Source organism: Sinocyclocheilus grahami, unplaced genomic scaffold (assembly GCF_001515645.1).
Source record: "Sinocyclocheilus grahami isolate Dianchi unplaced genomic scaffold, SAMN03320097.WGS_v1.1 scaffold89.1, whole genome shotgun sequence".
Classification (NCBI taxonomy): domain Eukaryota; kingdom Metazoa; phylum Chordata; class Actinopteri; order Cypriniformes; family Cyprinidae; genus Sinocyclocheilus; species Sinocyclocheilus grahami.
Genome location: NW_015505268.1, coordinates 712117 through 725215, shown reverse-complemented (window position 1 = coordinate 725215; position 13099 = coordinate 712117). Strand labels below are relative to the sequence as shown.

Sequence of the window (13099 nt, the reverse complement as noted above, 5' to 3'; positions counted from 1 at the left end):
CAGGTTTCAGGCCCCACCATAGCACAGAAACTGCACTTGTTAAAATTACAAATGACTTGCTTCTTGCGTCAGACCAAGGCTGTGTCTCATTGCTAGTTTTACTTGATCTTAGTGCTGCATTCGATACTATAGATCATGACATACTGATAGATCGATTACAAAACTATACAGGTATTCAAGGGCAGGCTTTAAGATGGTTTAGATCCTACCTGTCCGATCACTACCACCTTGTTAATTTAAATGGGGAGTCATCTCAATTATCACCAGTAAAATATGGAGTGCCCCAAGGACCTAGGACAGATCCTTGTGGCACTCCATATTTTACTGGTGATAATTGAGATGACTCCCCATTTAAATGAACAAAATGGTAGCGATCGGACAGGTAGGATCTAAACCATCTTAAAGCTTGCCCTTGAATACCTGTATAGTTTTGTAATCGATCTACGAGCATGTCATGATCTATTGTGTCGAACGCAGCACTACGATCAAGTAAAACTAGCAATGAGATACAGCCTTGGTCTGACACAAGAAGCAAGTAATTTGTAATTTTAACAAGTGCAGTTTCTGTGCTATGGTGGGGCCTGAAACCTGACTGAAATTCTTCATAGAGATAATTTTTTTGCAGGAAGGAGCACAATTGAGCAGACACAACGTTTCCTGAAATTTTAGACATAAAAGGAAGATTTGAGATGGGTCTGTAATTTGCCAGTTCACTAGGATCTAGTTGTGGTTTCTTAATAAGAGGCTTAATAACCACCAGCTTGAATGGTTTTGGGACGTGACCTAAAGACAACGACGAGTTAATAATATTGAGAAGTGGTTCTTCTGCTACAGGTAACAAAAATGCTTCCTCTATGGCATCACTGTGAAAACACTTTTGGAATATTTATTTTCAAGCACGTATTAAAACAAAATTAAAATAATTACTTAATAAAGATTCAGGGCTCTCAATAAATTAAATTAATCTCTTATAATCTCTGACATTTCTCTCTTCACAACAAACAATATCCGAAACAATTGCCCTCAGAACCGTCAAAACAGGACAAACAAGCTCAAGTGTCTGATTTAAGAGAGAGGAAGCTACTTGGTGAGACTTTTCACCAACAACACTGTTTTATTTTAGAAAGTGAGTCATTGTAATTTTGACATTTTAATAATATTGGTCAATTAAATCTAGTATAACACATTAGAGCATGGCACTAGCAACACCAATGTCATGGGTTCGATTCCCAGGTAATGCACAAACCGATGAAATCACTTTGGATAAAAGTGTCCACCACATGCATAAATGTAAATGTATAATACCAGTACAGGATCACAGTTGCTGTTTAAGGATATTTTTGAACCTTAGGAGGCAGATATGACAAAACAATGTTGGGAAACACTGTGCTTTTAACATGGTGAATTTAGAGGCACTATTTATGTATTTGGTTTTACCATGCAGACAGTTTAACAGTTAGAAGCACACTGCCAGCACACCAAAACCATTTCTGAAAACAGTTTCTTCAGTCTGTAACCTCTTCTGCTTTAAAGTACCACAGCTGAAAATATACAAGCTGAAAACCTAAAAAAATCCACTAAATCCTCAATGCAATCTCCCCACACTATCATATATTTAATGAAATTGTTGTGTGCTGAAATTGGTGGTGAACAGTATATATTTGCCATGCCCCATGATTATAAAAACTATAATCTTTATAACTTCTGCCTTGAGGGCATCTAATCCCATTTCCTTTTCTGTGTGTTATCAAATCTTTGTTTCTACATTGTACCACGTGTTATTTTTTCCACAAACGGCTCATAGACCTCTCTGCTGCTGCCTTGTAATGTCCTTGTTTAAAATATCTGTGCAGTTCATCAGTAGGGAGGATGCAGCATAGATCGGCCCAGCAGGGGTGACCCTGCCACTCTAACCCCTACAACACAATTTACACCCCCATGCTCTCACATCAGGGATAATGACATGCACCACCCCACACAGGCCTGCTGCTATTATTCAAGAGCCAGAGAGAGTGACAGACAGACAGACAGACAGACGGCATCAGTAGTGGTTGCCAACACAAACGGCCCCAGGCTACACTTTAAGACTTTAATCATAAAGAGAAATATTTCTTCAGCCCAAAGGGCCCCATTTATAATTCAGAGGGAAACAGTGAGGCACTAATGTTGTTCCCCGGCGTCAGGCTGAGTGCAAGAGGAGGACAAACAGCGAGGGGCCGGTCGCATTAAACATTCAACTGCTGTCAAACTCAGATTGAGGTTTTTATTGAGGGATGTAGTCAATGAAACATTAGGAGAAATTTAAACTCATCAACTAAAGAATGACTTCATTTCAAGAAAAGTATCAATCAGGCTCTTAACAGTAGGATCAACATTCACATTCAAGCAAACACAATGGCTCTGTTTTAAAACCTAGTTGGCTAAATTGCTGTCTACTGCCTACATAGGCAGCTGCCTTCTAACTGAAATTGAACTTCTTAAATGACTGATTTGGACCACCCTACATAGGCAGCAATTATAACACATATAAACGTGAGACTCGACTCATGTCGTATCACATTAGCATGCTACTAAGCTAACAGAACAATATTTGAATGTGCCTAAAATATACAGCACACACAAATATTGGGTAAAATAATAATCTTTTCCTAGAATTTATTTAGATTTAACTTTTTATCAGTACTTATCAGTATAGAATGTATAAGCATAAATATAATCAACATTTCTCCTGCTTTCTCCACCACTTTGACTAACTATGCAGAGTTCATTGCAATACATTGCAAGTGATATAATGCAATTTACAGCTTGGCCAAAATAAATGCAGCTTGGCCAAAATGAGATATCCTAAAAAGCAAAATATGATTGCTTCCTACCTTTTAGAATAGGCTTGCATCTAGGTAAAGTGAGTGAGTGACGTGACATGTGGCCAAGTATGGTGACCCATACTCGGAATTAGTGCTCTGCATTTACCCATCCAAAGTGCACACACACAGCAGTGAACACACACACACACTGTGAACACACACACACACTGTGAACACACACCCGGAGCAGTGGGCAGCCATTTATGCTGCGGCGCCCGGGGAGCAGTTGGGGGTTCGGTGCCTTGCTCAAGGGCACCTCAGTCGTGGTATTGAAGGTGGGAGAGAGCGCTGTACATTCACTCCCCCCACCTACAATCCCTGCCGGTACGAGACTCGAACCCACAACCTTTGGGTTATGAGTCCGACTCTCTAACCATTAGGCCACGACTTCCACGACCGTTTACAATTTCTGAAACAAATTAATAATTGTATTAAGCAAGGACATATTATATTGATCAAAAAGATCATATAATGTTACAAAAAGATTTCTATTTCAAACAAATGCAGTTAGATTGAACTTTCTATTCATCAAAAATCCTGAAAAATTATGGTTTCCACAAAAAATACTAAGCAGTAAATGCTAAATATAACCGTTTCTCTACATTAATAATAATAATAAATGTTTTTTGAGCATCAAATCAGCATATTAGAATGATTTCTATAGGATCATGTGACACTGAAGACTGGAGTAATGATGCTGAAAATTCAGATTTGCCATCATAGGAATAAATTACATTTTAAAATATATTAACATGGAAAATATTTCATAATATGACTCTTTTTATTGTGTTTTTGATCAAATAAATACAGCCTTGGTGAGACTTCTAGCTTTATATTTTACTATCCAAATGTACTTCTTTTTAGTATCCAGGCAATAGGGTGCACTAAATGTAAATGAGGTTCTATAAACACACACACAGCCTGTCTCTTTTCTTATGTTCTCTGTGGTGTCCTACAGCTTCAGTTCTCCACATCTGTAGTTAAATTATGTATTTGTTAATGATGTGTGAAATTCAAACCGGTTTCCCACTCTCAAAGTTCAGCCCCCTACATGCGGCCTTTCTCTCTGCTCTTTCTCTCAGACACATGCACAACACATATTCACCCTCCCCTCCCATTCCCTGGAGGCCTGCACCATCTCTCTCTCCCATTTCCACAGGGCATTTTTCCAAGAAATAAGGTTAATTAGCTTTTTTTTTTTTGGTCTCAGTCTCTCTCTCTCTATGCTTTGGATGGATGCAGGCAGTGCCATGACTGTGACTGTGTGTATCAGAGAGTCACTGACATTGTTGTTGATCAGCAGGTGGTCAAGCTTATTTTATAACCAGCTCAAATCACACCCATGTCTGGTGAAATTGGTCCAGACCTGCATCATTCAGCAGCAGGCCAAAGGCAAGTCTTTATTCCACTGTCTTTAAAACCACCAGACATTGACTTAAAGCAAGTCGATGGAGTCATCCATCGATACAATCCAGAGACGTTAACAAAACAGCAGGCGATGTCTACCTCATGTTGTTTTGTTTGCTGTTCTGGCTGTAAAGTATAGATTCATTGATCAATATGATTCGAAATTCATGCTGGAAAAATCTAAAGAAAAAGAGGGAACATCAAAAGCTGCCTGTGTTTGCTCTCTAATATTAATTTAACTGTAAACCTAAGCTATTATGACTGTACAGTATATGATTCGTTTTCAAAACAGGGCCCTGTAGCTTTTGGTCGCCATAGCTTTTGGCCAGCAGTTTAATCTACAGTCTAAATAACAAGGCAGCAATGTATTGAGAGTGAACATGGGGAATTTTCTGGACACAGATCCATGAAAATTTAATTATAAAGACAGATCTGACAGATTATAAAGGCACATTTGACCGGTCTCACATGCAGTCTTTAATTTGCGGGGGAAGTTCTGTGTGTATGTATTTTCTGGACACAGATCCATGAAAATTTAATTATAAAGACAGATCTGACAGATTATAAAGGCACATTTGACCGGTCTCACATGCAGTCTTTAATTTGCGGGGGAAGTTCTGTGTGTATGTTGTACAGTGTAGAAGAAATTTAAAGGAACAGTGCATCCAAAAATGAAAATTCGGTCATTGCTTTCTTACTCAACCTCACTGATGAGCAAACTTACATGGTTTTTCCCCTTACATAAAGCCAAAAATGAAAGTGAATGATAATCTTCAGACTCAAAAATTACATAAAAGCATCCTAAATAAACACCACATGTGAATACAAATGAGTGATTATATGAATGATCATTCATAAATATATTATTTAATTTATAAAAATACATACTTTGCTTTTATACCATTTAAAAGTTTGGGATCTGTATAATTTTTATTGTTTTAAAAGAAATCTCTTATGCTCAACAAAGTTGCATTTATTTGATCAAAGTAAAAACAGTAATATTGTGAAATATTATAATTCACATGAACTGATTTCTATTTGAATATATTTTAAAATGTAATTATTCCTGTGAAGACAACACTGAATTTTCAGCCATTACTCCAGTATTCAGTATCACATGATCCTTCAGAATTCCTTGGAATGTTGTCCAATACAGGAGAAATCATAATTTGCTGCTAAAAGAAAAGCATTTCCTATTATTATCAATCTATTATCAAATAATTAATTGTATTATCGTAATAATTTTTCTAGACATTGTGATAGAATGCTTAATTCAGTTTTTCTTTTTTAATAAATCTGCAAAAATGTCAACAATTCTGTGTTTTTCTGTCAATATCGGATGCTGTGTGTACATTTATGAGGAAAAAAAATTAACTTAAATGATTTTAGCAAATGGCTGCAATATAACAAATAGTGAAAAATTTAAGGGGGTCTGAATACTTTCCGTACCCACTGTATATACCGGTATATATATTACATATAAAATTCTATACATCTATACGTAAGAAACCATATATTTGGCCTTTCCATTTTTTACGTCAAACCTAGTGTAAACTGGTGTCTACACATTTTTGTTTTGTACATATGTGGAGAATTAAGATGTTTTTCAGTAAATAATGACTTAAATCTGTTGTGTGTGTGCATGTGTGAAATACTTTTATTTTATGGTGATTTTTGAGTCTGATGTCATCCATCCCCATTCAATTTTATTTTATAAAAAGAACAGCATGATCATCTCATATAAAGAAAGTCATATATGTGGGTGATTAAATGAAGACAATTTTAATTTTTTGGGTGATCTAACCCTTTAATCTGTCCCATACAATATTGTTGCACACTGTTTGCTCACCAAAGCAATCTAGCATTTTGAATAGATGTAAAACATTTCTGAGAACAGATACGTTAAGGCAGCTGTAATCTTCTTTTACGGGTTGATCCTTTAAGGTGCTGAACTCAGCAAAAGGGCTCTAATCTCACAAACAGCGTAACTGTGCATTACAACACAGTGCTCTATCAGGTCCTGTGATAACTGCAGATTCCATGCAGACATGCTTCCACACAGGATTTACACACAATCATTTCATTTTGGCTTAACTTCAAAACAAGCATTGATTTTGTGTTTTGGAAATGATTGGATGTTCTTTAGCCCGAGACTGGCTCAGCAGACTCCGACTGACCTACTTTTCCAAACCAGCCTCTCTCTTATGTTTCAGACAGCTGTGCTACGCTGAAACCTCAATGAGATATTAAATGTTTGTGAGGGCTACACTTCAAAAAGCATTCCACTTGTTTTTCCTCCCAATCTTTGCTGACCTGCTGTCCCCTTTTACTGCATAGTGCCATTTAACATCTTGATATGGTGCATCATCTTGATCTCCTTCTCATTTTCTCAAAGAAAATCAATGTGTAAATCAATATAAGCCTAGTGTGACTATATTAGACTTTGTTCTGGTGATGTTGTTAGTATGCTCTGAACAGTTGGATTTTACACACCAGCTGTGTTCAGAATGGAATACTAGCATACTGCAGAGAGCTTACTTTTTTGTTGAAAATTGCATGTGAAACAAGTATGTATTATTAAATGCTAAACATTTCAATATGCTACACTGTAAAAAAAAAAAATATATATATATATATATATTTATATTTGGAAGTTTACAAGATTTCACATCTAATTCAATTCTTTTTTTGTTACTCTTTGTGAAATGTAACTATTTTTGAGTGAGAAACTTTTCCAAGTTTTCATTCTTAGTTAAAATTTTCAACATACATTGTTGACACATTTTTAATTCAGCAAGTTACCTGCATTTGCCATCTTTGATTATTTTGCTTCTATAATCAAAATTTGTGTATATATATATATTTAAATCTGTTGCCGTTAAATTAGTCAAAACAACAATATTAAAAAATTGTTGTTGTTAAAAAAATATACATACTGTGTACATTATACATACTGCTGAATTGGTAAGGGTAGTATGCTAATATGCCATTCTGAACATTATATTTTTGGTATTTCCCATGATGCCTTTGTGATGGGGAAGCCATGATCATACATGCTCAAGAGCTGCCGGAGTTGCTGGGATTAGACAGGTTGGCACGGTAACCCACTTTATGGCGTGTGAGTAATGAGAGCGTCTGCAAATTACAGCACGAGAGCAGAAGCACTCTGGGTATATGAGACCCTCACCTTTGACCCTGCTGTTACAGACATGGGCGCCCGCAGGATTTATTAACTGCACTCTGTAATGCATTGCCCACTTTATTTGTCATAGGCAGCTAAGCATAAAGACATTCAAAATAGATAACTAACCTGTAGGACATTAGACGTGAAATCTGATTCCCAACATGTCTGCATCATGTTTCACCCCTAAAGAAAGAAATAAGAAATTATATTTTGTTTAAAGAAATGAAGCCTGCTTCAGAAGAATTCATTTGTTTTACTTTGTAAAACTATTTTCAGTAACACTTTAGTATAGGGACTAATTCTCACTATTAACTGGTTGCGTATTAGCATGCCTATTATTAACATACTGGCTGGTTATTAATACTTATAAAGTACATAGTATTTTACATGACCATATTCTACATCGCTACCCAATATCTAAACTTAACAACTACCATACTAACTATTAATAAGCAGCAAAGTAGGAGTTATTTATGGTGTTTTTACGGAATCATGGTATTTAGAATTTGTCATGAAAATAATGTTGCAGGGCAAAAAATCCCTATATGTGACCCTGGACCACAAAACCTGTCATAAGGGTCAATTTTTTGAAATTGAGATTTATACATCATCTGAAAGCAGATAAATAAGCTTTCCATTGATGTATGGTTTGTTAGGATAGGAAAATATTTGACAGAGTTACAACTATTTGAAAATCTGGAATCTGAGGGTGCAAAAAAATCTAAATACTGAGAAAATCGCCTTTAAAGTTGTCCAAATGAAGTTCTTAGCAATGCATATTGCTAATCAAAAATTAAGGTTTGATATATTTACGGTAGGACATTTACAAAATATCTTCATGGAACATGATCTTTACTTAATATCCTAATGATTTTTGGCATAAAAGAAAAATCAATAATTTTGACCCATACAATGTTTTTCGGCTATTGCTAAAAATATAACCAAGCGACTTAAGACCAGGGTCACATATATCCCTATATACTACCCTAAAATTTTTTTTTTTTTTTGTGAGATTCACCCACACTCCTACTGTTCTTCTGAGTCACTGAAGTAAGTCAAATTGTGAACTACCCTTTTCCTGGATATTTCCTTGTCAAACAGTAACACGCAAGGGCACACTGGACTACAGGGCCTTGAAATTGCTTTTATAAACTCACTCTCTCTTTCTGAGTCAACAGATGCAATGATTATAGGACACCCCCCACTCTCACATTTCCCTTTCCTTCTCTGCTGTCCCATTTATCCTTGAGTGTAAGATGAGGAATCACATGTCTGTAATTGAGCAAACTCATTAAAACATTGTCATCAGTTTTCTCCCTGTCTCAGACTGCAGTGTGCTAATGTGTTTATAATGATAAAAGGCCTGCGTTATTGCCAAGCAGAGGGTCTACGGTCAGGTGCACCTCAACAATTGATGAAACATTGCTGCATCCAAGAGCTGCTTCTGTATCATCACCTTATGTGACATCCAACTCTTTTCAGGAAGCTTTCCTGAGACTTTTTAAAAGCCGCTCACTGTTGAGAAACAAAGGACAGAAAGATAATCAGTAAATTAATGTGCTGTGTGGTCATGACTGTAATGACTTTATTCTCTAACTCACCATCCCTCAAGAAGCAGGGGGTTTCATAGTCTTGTTCTGTGCACACAAAGATAAGAAATACAGTGTCCAGATCAATGGGCTTAGACATTGAAAATCTGCTTTATTTTGGCAAGGGAATGACAGATCGTTATGCCGACTATTGGACATTGCAGCAATCATTTAGTAACATGCTTGTAAAATAACATGAACCCCATGTCCAAATCCTCCCAATTATTGTCCTTCAGGATCCCCAGTTTCCCCTGTCTCATTCTTCAATACCTCTGTTCATCATACTAGACTTTAAAGGGGTAATTCACCCAAAAATGATAACTCAGTCATTAATTACTCATCCTCATGTCGTTTCAAACCTGTAAGACCTTTGTTCATCTTTGGAACACAAATTAAGATATTTTTGATGCAATCCAAGAGCTTTCTGACCCTGCATCAACAGCAACACAACTGACACGTTCAAGGCCCAGAAAGGTAGTAAGGACATCGTTAAAATAGTCCATGTGACATCAGTGGTTCAACCGTAATTTTACGAAGCTACGAGAATACTTTGTGCGCACAGAAAACAAAAATAATGACTTCATTCAACAATTTCTTCTCTCCTTTGATGCACGTTCAAAGCTCTCGGATTTCATCAAAAATATCTTAATTTGTGTTCCAAATATGAACGAAGGTCTTACAGGTTTGGAACGACATGAGGGTTCATTTTTGTGTGAACTATCCCTTTAAGAGAAAACACATTTATGCAGTTAATACAATAACAAGGCAACATTAAACTGTCCAATACAGGAGAAATAAATTGAAATGTATAAAATTTTATAATTATCTATCACAAAGAAAACTGTATATAATTGTATCATAAATAATAATGTTTATATAATGTCTAGATATTCTTATACTGTATGTTTATAATTTATTTATATTATAAAATATTAATAACACCTTTTATAATAATTTATTTATAAATGTATTGTTTATGTTTAAATAAATGTATATATTGTGTATAATGTATAAAAATATTTTACAAATATATAAACATTTGTAATAATCATTCCCTATAATACAATATGATTAAAATTAAATTTCAAAAATGTTATTTAATTTTAGAAATACACAGAATTAAACATTATTGATTTTACATTCAAATCTAAAAATTACACTAAAATTACATTTTCTTACAGTAGTAGTATAGGAAAATAACAAGCATCACAATGTACAGTAGGAAAGAATGTGCTGCTGTGAACAAATCATCCTATTCCTCCATCCTGCGATTTCTGACCATATTTCAGGACTCAGTAGCCATGTTCAAAAATAACCTACATTTTCTCTGCCTCTCCCCCACTGTGCCATTGACCGGCATCAGATGCTGTAAACCACACGATCAGGCTGTTTAACATATGCAGCAAAGTCTTTCAGTCAAATGTAGCACAAGAGTAATGGAAGGGGTCTCCATGGCAACCACTTCCTCCCATTTTCAATTCAGCAAACAATAAATCCATTGAGGGTGTGTGGGTTCTCAAAAAAAAAAAATAAAGCAGGCTTTCCTACTTGTTACATCTCAACCCCTTCGTCTTTCATAAGCGGATTCCACTAAAGACGTAACATCTACGAAAGCAAGTCCGTAGATTTCTACTGTAAGCAGAACAATACAGAATAATCAAGCAATGTGATCTGCTGTTTTGAGCTCACCACCCTTCAAACAAATGCATCTTTTTGAGGAAGATAAAAGAAGATTTCTTAAAGGTAGGAAACCCTCCTACAGATGCAGTTAGCCTAGAATCTAGAGGTTTTGGATGAATACAATCAGTCACAACATTTGTGGTGTTTTGGTCCCTATTGCTCATTTTGTATCGTATGCCTGGAAAAGATGAAAGACTGTTTTTTGATTGATGAATTTGCTTCTCTTTCTCTGTGTACCAGTGTTATAATCAGTCTTTCTAGACTGATTTATTAGATGTCTCGAGCTAATCCTGTCATATATAAATTGTGTGGCAGTTTTTGTCCTCGGTGGCGAATCCCGTGGATTTAGTGTTGAGCGTGAAGGATGCTGTGTATTTCTGTGTCAGATGATAATGAATGGAAGAAAATCATAGTCAGAGGAGGGGAGCGTCAGCTCTCTCTGGAGGGGCGGAGAATTCGGAGCTGTTCATGCTGCGGGAATGGCAGCTCATTTTCTCTTTATCTGTTTAAGTGCACTCAGTATTTTTTTTCAGCATTCTGGTTTGATCCAGGGATCCCATAATGATTTTGAGGGATTATTTTTTGTGTTTGTATGCACAAAAACTTCAGTTCTTTTCCTAAGTCTCTTTTAACCTATTTTCTCACAAATGTGGGGCACCAGAACACCTCTCGTCCGATCGGTATTGACAGCTAAGAGAGGCAGATTTTAAGCATGTGCATGCTTTTAACATATGCATGCAGATGGAGGACTAATTGCTGTTTTCCTGCAAATCACATGTTGTTTGACAAACAAATGCATTTATGGAAGCTTTTAATTCTGCTGTGATTACAAGATTAAACAAAGCTTATTATGTATTGCGTTCTGGTATTGCAGAACAAAATGGCCCTGTCTAAATATTTCATACCACGTTCCCAACACTATCTTGTTATAAGAATAGTCTGGATCAGACCTGAGAATAACTGTCCTATGAGTTAATATTCTTCTGGCAACATGCATTATTCCAATGTAAAATTAAAGAAATAGTTCACTGAAAACTCAATTACTCACCTTAACACCTTTCCAAACCTGTATGACTTTCTTCTACGTATGAAGTTTAGCAGGATGTTCATGCTGTCAGGGGTCATACAATAGCTTTGTGAAGAAGAAAAAAAGAAGAAGATATTTAAGATTGATCATCTTTTCTTTCATTGCAACGTTCAGATGTCATTGGCATTCATGTCAAGTCAAGGCATGTCAAATGTGCAGATACGGTCTGATGTCAGTGATGGCAAACATTGTTTTTAATTTTTAATGTCTTGTAAACAAATGCAACAGACCAAATGTGAACACATGCATATTATGAGTGTTGTTCTCTGAATGTAGGCACACAGCATGCAATATCTGACCAGACTTATAATTACCTGCCACTGGAGTGTGGGTTTGGTTGTATACATAAACTTATTACACAGCTGTCTTACCTAATTCTGATTGAGCAAGCATTCTGTGGCTAAATATTTGGTCACACTTTATTTTAAAGGGGTCATATAATGCTACATGCACTTTTACAAGTTGTTTGAACTGAAATGTGTGTTGGCAGTGTGTACACAACCACCCTAAAATGATAAAAATCCACCCAGTGGTTTTTTGTTAATCTACTTAAATCTTTCCCCCTTTCTCAAATCGAGCCGATCTCAGATGCCTGTCTGTGTGACGTCACACAGACAGGCCCCTCCCACGATAGTTTGATTGACAGTAGCGTTTCAGCACAGACTGGACTGGCGTCTTACCTTAGACCCGCCCTGAGTGAGGTGTCATCAGTCCACCATTGTTTCACCGCCGGAGCAAATGTAGACAAGAATGACTCCTAAGCGATTGAGGTGTTCTGTTGTTGGATGTAATAATGAACATAGCAGTTGTCATTTACTCCCGACATCTGAGCTGCTGAAGACGCAGTGGATTACGTTTGTTTCTGAAAGGAATGCGCCCCTGATCTACATAAATGCGTCTATGTTTGCGCGAATGATTCGTGATCCAGCTTCACCTACAGAAGAAGTGAGTAAGGTTTTTTTAACGAACCTTTGCAAATCGCCTTTCCTAATAATGTGCTAATTAGCAAGTTTCACTATGCATGCGGCTGAAGTAAACAGTCCCTCAAAGAGCGGGTCGGAAGAGAGGGGCGTGGTCAGCAGAGCTCATTAACATTTAAAGGAAAATGCTACAAAACTGCGTGCTCTGAAAAGAGCTGTTTTTGACAGGGTAAAAAAGGTGTTTTTTACACTACCATTAAGAAATTTTAACTAAACTATGTTACAGACTTTTCATTAAGACCTAAAGAATCATATCAACTTGAATTATCATTATCATAATTATTATTATTGAAAATGGGCATCCTATG

General features: G+C 36.3%; 1 protein-coding gene across 2 annotated transcripts in view; it reads left to right on the top strand.

Annotated features, from left to right (window-relative positions):
- LOC107587064 (serine/threonine-protein phosphatase 2A 55 kDa regulatory subunit B beta isoform-like) overlaps positions 1-13099 on the top strand; it is a 47316-nt gene that overhangs the window by 21700 nt on the left and 12517 nt on the right. The window lies entirely within an intron of this gene.